The sequence below is a fragment of the Oncorhynchus gorbuscha genome, linkage group LG19 (assembly GCF_021184085.1).
Source record: "Oncorhynchus gorbuscha isolate QuinsamMale2020 ecotype Even-year linkage group LG19, OgorEven_v1.0, whole genome shotgun sequence".
In the NCBI taxonomy this organism is placed as follows: Eukaryota; Metazoa; Chordata; class Actinopteri; order Salmoniformes; family Salmonidae; genus Oncorhynchus; species Oncorhynchus gorbuscha.
The window spans coordinates 12,121,289-12,129,178 of record NC_060191.1 but is presented as its reverse complement, the minus strand read 5'-3'; positions in this window follow the sequence as shown (position 1 = coordinate 12,129,178).

Here is a 7,890-nt window from a genome sequence, read left to right as displayed (position 1 = left end):
CATCATATGATGAGTCCCTGAACAAACCTCCATGTCTGAATAATATCATACAATATACATTTACAGTATAGTACACTTGTACATTTGGGCTATATACAGTACATCTGTATACATTTATAGTCCACTTACATTATACTACACAGTGAGCAATGGAGACAGTAGTACCACCAATAAATATTTTCAAATATATTCAATAAAACATTTTATCTAAAGCCTCATTGGTTTTTGCATCTGTAACCTTTCTCTGTGCAGACGTATCGAACTGGACTGCGTTGTTTGCTGCGACATTTTCTGACATTTGAGCATAAGAACAAACATTTCAGATGGGACAAGAATATATAATCTGGACTAGCATCAAGATAATCCCCAAAACTAACAGTGAAGTCTGTGCTTGTGTGGCTAGGATCGATATAATAGACAAGCCACTCTTTTCACAGTTGAATAACAGGTTGGTGGGGTAAACAAGCCTTCTGTTCAGGCAGATGGACGCACGTGCACACACACACGCACGCACGCGCACACACATTCCCGGATAGACGGAAAGACAGACAGTGGCCCTCTGCTCGTCACAGGGAAAGACTTATACACTGCCTTCGGAAAGTATTCAGACCCCTTGACATTTTCCACATTTTGTTACGTTACAGCCTTATTCTAAATGGATTAAATTATTTGTATTCCTTATCAATCTACACACAATACCCTATAATGACGAAGTGAAAAACAGGTTTTTAGAAAAGTTTGCAAATGCATTAAAAATAAACAAAACATAAATATATTATTTACATAAGAATTCGGACCCTTTGCTATGAGACTCTAAATTGAGCTCATATGCATCCTGTTTCCATTGCTCCTCCTTGAGAAGTTTCTACAACTTGATTGGAGTCCACCTGTGGTAAATTCAATTGATTGGACATTATTTGGAAAGGCACTGTCTACATAAGGTCTCACAGTTGAAAGTGCAAGTCAGAGCAAAAACCAAGTCATGAGGTCTAAGGAATTGTCCGTAGAGCTCCGATACAGGATTGTGTTGAGGGACAGATCTAGGGAATGGTACCAACAAATGTCTGCAGCATTGAAGCTCCACAAGAACACAGTGGCCTCCATCAATCTTAAATGAAAGAAGTTCAGAACCACCAAGACTCTTCCTAGAACTGTCCGCCGGCCAAACTAAGCAATTGGTGGAGAAGGGCCTTGGTCAGAGAGGTGACCAAGAACCCAATGGTCACTCTGACAGAGCTCCAGAGTTCCTTTGTTGAGATGCGAGACATTTCCAGAAGGACAACCATCTCTGCAGCACTCCACCAATCAGGCCTTTATGGTAGAATGGCCAGACAGAAGCCACTCCTCAGTCAAAGGCACATAGCAGCCCGCTTGGAGTTTGCCAAAAGGCACCTAAAAGACTCTCAGACAGTGAGAAACAAGATCCTCTAGTCTGATGAAACCAAGATTGAACTCTTTTATCTGAAAGCCAAGTGTCACGTTTGGAGGAAACCTGGCACCATCCCTAATGTGAAGCATGGTGGTGGTAGGATCATTCTGTGGGGATGTTTTTCAGAAGCGGGGACTGGGAGACTAGTCAGGATAGAGGGAAAGATGAATGGACCAAAGAGAGATCCTTGATGAAAACCTGCTCCAGAGCATTCAGGACCTCCGACTAGGGCAAAAGTTCACCTTCCAACCAGACAACTACCCTAAACACACAGCCAAGACAACGCAGGAGTGACTTTGGGACAAGTCTCTGAATGTCCTTGAGTGGCCCAACCCGATCAAACATCTCTGGAGAAACCTGAACATAGCTGTGTAACAATGCTCCCCATTCAAGCTGACAGAGCTTGAGAATCCAACCTGCAGAGAAGAATGGGAGAAACTCCCCAAATACAGATGTGCCAAGCTGGAGCGTCATACCCAAGAAGACTCGAGGCTGTAATTGGTCTGAATACTTATGTAAATGTTATATTTATGTTTAAAAATAATTATACATTTGCAAGAAATTCAAAAACTTGTTTTTGATTTGCTAATATGGGTTATTGTGTGTAGATTGATGGGGGGGGGGACAATTTAATCCATTTTAGAATAAAGCTGTACTGTAACAAAATGTGGAAAAAGTCAATGGGTCTGAATACTTTACGAATGCACTGTCCATATCACAGAGATCTATGTATAGTAGACATGTCCATATCACAGAGATCTATGTATAACAGACATGTCCATATCACAGAGATCTATGTATAACAGACATGTACATATCACAGAGATCTATGTATAGTAGACATGTCCATATCACAGAGATCTATGTATAACACACATGTACATATCACAGAGATCTATGTATAGTAGACATGTCCATATCACAGAGATCTATGTATAGTAGACATGTACATATCACAGAGATCTATGTATAGTAGACATGTACATATCACAGAGATCTATGTATAGTAGACATGTACATATCACAGAGATCTATGTATAGTAGACATGTACATATCACAGAGATCTATGTATAGTAGACATGTACATATCACAGAGATCTATGTATAGTAGACATGTCCATATCACAGAGATCTATGTATAGTAGACATGTCCATATCACAGAGATCTATGTATAGTAGACATGTCCATATCACAGAGATCTATGTATAGTAGACATGTCCATATCACAGAGATCTATGTATAGTAGACATGTCCATATCACAGAGATCTATGTATAGTAGACATGTCCATATCACAGAGATCTATGTATAACAGACATGTCCATATCACAGAGATCTATGTATAGTAGACATGTCCATATCACAGAGATCTATGTATAGTAGACATGTCCATATCACAGAGATCTATGTATAACAGACATGTCCATATCACAGAGATCTATGTATAGTAGACATGTCCATATCACAGAGATCTATGTATAGTAGACATGTCCATATCACAGAGATCTATGTATAGTAGACATGTACATATCACAGAGATCTATGTATAACAGACATGTACATATCACAGAGATCTATGTATAGTAGACATGTACATATCACAGAGATCTATGTATAGTAGACATGTACATATCACAGAGATCTATGTATAGTAGACATGTACATATCACAGAGATCTATGTATAGTAGACATGTACATATCACAGAGATCTATGTATAGTAGACATGTCCATATCACAGAGATCTATGTATAGTAGACATGTACATATCACAGAGATCTATGTATAACAGACATGTACATATCACAGAGATCTATGTATAACAGACATGTCCATATCACAGAGATCTATGTATAACAGACATGTACATATCACATCTACGTATAACAGACATGTACATATCACATCTACATATAACAGACATGTACATATCACAGACATCTACGTATAACAGACATGTACATATCACAGACATCTACGTATAACAGACATGTTCATATCACAGACATCTACGTATAACAAACATGTTCATATCACATCTACGTGTAACAGACATGTACATATCACATCTACGTATAACAGACATGTACATATCACATCTACGTATAACAGACATGTACATATCACATCTACGTATAACAGACATGTACATATCACATCTACGTATAACAGACATGTACATATCACATCTACGTATAACAGACATGTACATATCACATCTACGTATAACAGACATGTACATATCACATCTACATATAACAGACATCTACGTATAACAGACATGTTCATATCACATCTACGTATAACAGACATGTACATATCACAGACATCTACGTATAACAGACATGTACATATCACAGACATCTACGTATAACAGACATGTTCATATCACAGACATCTACGTATAACAAACATGTTCATATCACATCTACGTGTAACAGACATGTACATATCACATCTACGTATAACAGACATGTACATATCACATCTATGTATAACAGACATCTACGTATAACAGACATCTACGTATAACAGACATGTACATATCACAGAATCTACGTATAACAGACATCTACGTATAACAGACATCTACGTATAACAGACATGTACATATCACATCTACGTATAACAGACATGTACATAACACAGACATCTACGTATAACAGACATGTACATATCACGCTGGTCACCATAGCAACACCCACCTGTAGCACGCGCTCCAGCAGGTATATCTCTCTGGTCATCCCCAAAACCAATTATTTCTTTGGCCGCCTCTCCTTCCAGTTCTCTGCTGCTAATGACTGGAATGAACTACAAAAATCTCTGAAACTGGAAACACTTATACCCCTCACTAGTTTTAAGCACCAGCTGTCAGAGCAGCTCACAGATTACTGCACCTGTACATAGCCCACCTATGATTTAGCCCAAACAACTACCTCTTTCCCTACTGTATTTATTTTATTTATTTAGTTATTTTGCTCCTTTGCACCCCATTGTTTTTATTTCTACTTTGCACATTCTTCCTTTGCAAATCTACCATTCCAGTGTTTTACTTGCTATATTGTATTTACTTCGCCACCATGGCCTTTTTTTGCCTTTACCTCCATTATCTCACCTCATTTGCTCACACCGTATATAGACTTGTTTCTACTGTATTATTGACTGTATGTTTGTTTTACTCCATGTGTAACTCTGTGTCTTTGTATGTGTCGAACTGCTTTGCTTTGTCTTGGCCAGGTCGCAATTGTAAATGAGAACTTGTTCTCAACTTGCCTACCTGGTTAAATAAAGGTGAAAAAATCAAATAAAAAATCACAGACATCTACGTATAACAGACATGTATATATCACAGACATCTACAGTGGGGGAAAAAAGTATTTAGTCAACCACCAATTGTGAAAGTTCTCCCACTTAAAAAGATGAGAGAGGCCTGTAATTTTCATCACAGGTACACTTCAACTATGATAGACAAAATGAAAAAGAAAATCCAGAAAATCACATTGTAGGATTTTTGTGTCATGTCTGTGTCATGTAAATGTCTGTTATACATAGATGTCTGTGTTATGTACATGTCTGTTATACATAGATGTGATATGTACATGTCTGTTATACATAGATGTGATATGTACATGTCTGTTATACATAGATGTCTGTGTTATGTACATGTATGTTTTTCGTAGATGTGATATGTACATGTCTGTTATACGTAGATGTGATATGTACATGTCTGTTATACATAGATGTCTATGCTATGTACATGTCTGTTATACGTAGATGTCTGTGATACGTAGATGTGATATGTACATGTCTGTTACACGTAGATGTCTGTGATACGTAGATGTGATATGTACATGTCTGTTATACATACAGTGGGGCAAAAAAGTACTTAGTCAGCCACCAATTGTGCAAGATTCCCACTTAAAAATATGAGAGAGGCCTGTAATTTTCATCACAGGTACACTTCAACTATGATAGACAAAATGAAAAAGAAAATCCAGAAAATCACATTGTAGGATTTTTTATGAATTTATTTGCAAATTATGGTGGAAAATAAGTATTTGGTCACCTACAAACAAGCAAGATTTCTGGCTCTCACAGACCTGTAACTGCTTCGTTTGAATGTGTTATCAGTATAAAAGACACCTGTCCACAACCTCAAACAGTCACACTCCAAACTCTACTATGGCCGAGACCAAAGAGCTGTCAAAGGACACCAGAAACAAAATTGTAGACCTGCACCAGGCTGGGAAGACTGAATCTGAAATAGGTAAGCAGCTTGGTTTGAAGAAATCAACTGTGGGAGCAATTATTAGGAAATGGAAGACATACAAGACCATTGATAATCTCCCTCGATTTGGGGCTCCACGCAAGATCTCACCCCGTGGGGTCAAAATGATCACAAGAACGGTGAGCAAAAAATCCCAGAACCACATGGGGGGACCTAGTGAATGACCTGCAGAGAGCTGGGACCAAAGTAACAAAACCTACCATCATTAACACACTACGCCGCCAGGGACTCAAATCCTGCAGTGCCAGACGTGTCCCCCAGCTTAAGCCAGTACATATCCAGGCCCGTCTGAAGTTTGCTAGAGAGCATTTGGATGATCCAGAAGAAGTTTGGTAGAATGTCATAAGGTCAGATGAAACCAAAATATAACTATTTTGGTAAAAACTCAACTCGTTGTGTTTGGAGGACAAATAATGCTGAGTTGCATCCAAAGAACACCATACCTACTGTGAAGCATGGGGGTGGAAACATCATGCTTTGGGGCTGTTTTTCTGCAAAGGGAACAGGACGACTGATCCGTGTAAAGGAAAGAATGAATGGGGCCATGTATAGTGAGATTTTGAGTGAAAACCTCCGTCCATCAGCAAGGGCATTGAAGATGAAACGTGGCTGGGTCTTTCAGCATGATAATGATCCCAAACACACCGCCCGGGCAACGAAGGAGTGGCTTTGTAAGAAGCATTTCAAGGTCCTGGAGTGGCCTAGCCAGTCTCCAGATCTCAACCCCATAGAAAATCTTTGGAGGGAGTTGAAAGTCCGTGTTGCCCAGCAACAGCCCCAAAACATCACTGCTCTAGAGGAGATCTGCATGGAGGAATGGGCCAAAATACCAGCAATAGTGTGTGAAAACCTTGTGAAGACTTACAGAAAACGTTTGACCTCTGTAGTTGCCAACAAAGGGTATATGACAAAGTATTGAGATAAACTTTTGTTATTGACCAAATACTTATTTTCCACCATAATTTGCAAATAAATTCATTAAAAATCCTGCTCTTGATTTTTATTCTAATTTTGTCTGTCATAGTTGAAGTGTACCTATGGTGAAAATTACAGGCCTCTCTCATATTTTTAAGTGGGAATCTTGCACAATTGGTGGCTGACTAAGTACTTTTTTGCCCCACTGTATGTATAACAGACATGTACATATCACATCTACGTATCACAGACATCTACGTGTAACAGACATGTACATATCACATCTACGTATCACAGACATCTACGTATAACAGACATGTACATAGCATAGACATCTATGTATAACAGACATGTACATATCACATCTACGTATAACAGACATGTACATATCACATCTACGAAAAACATACATGTACATAACACAGACATCTATGTATAACAGACATGTACATATCACATCTATGTATAACAGACATGTACATATCACATCTATGTATAACAGACATGTACATAACACAGACATCTATGTATAACAGACATTTACATGACACAGACATCTATGTATAACAGACATGTACATAACACATCTATGTATAACAGACATGTCACATCTATGTATAACAGACATGTACATGACACAGACATCTACGTATAACAGACATGTCACATCTATGTATAACAGACATGTACATAACACAGCCATCTATGTATAATAGACATGTACATGACACAGACATCTATGTATAATAGACATGTACATGACACAGACATCTATGTATAACAGACATGTACATATCACATCTACGTATAACAGACATATGACATCTACGTATAGCAGACAGGTACATATCACATCTACGTATAACAGGCATGTACATATCACAGACATCTACGTATAACAGACATGTACATATCACAGACATATATGTATAACAGACATGTACATATCACAGACATCTATGTATAACAGACATGTACATATCACAGACATCTATGTATAACAGACATGTACATATCACAGACATCTACATATAACAGACATGTACATATCACAGACATCTATGTATAACAGACATGTACATATCACAGACATCTACGTATAACAGACATCTACGTATAACAGACATGTACATATCACAGACATCTATGTATAACAGACATGTACATATCACAGACATCTATGTATAACAGACATGTACATATCACAGACATCTACGTATAACAGACATGTACATATCTCATCTACGTATAACAGTCA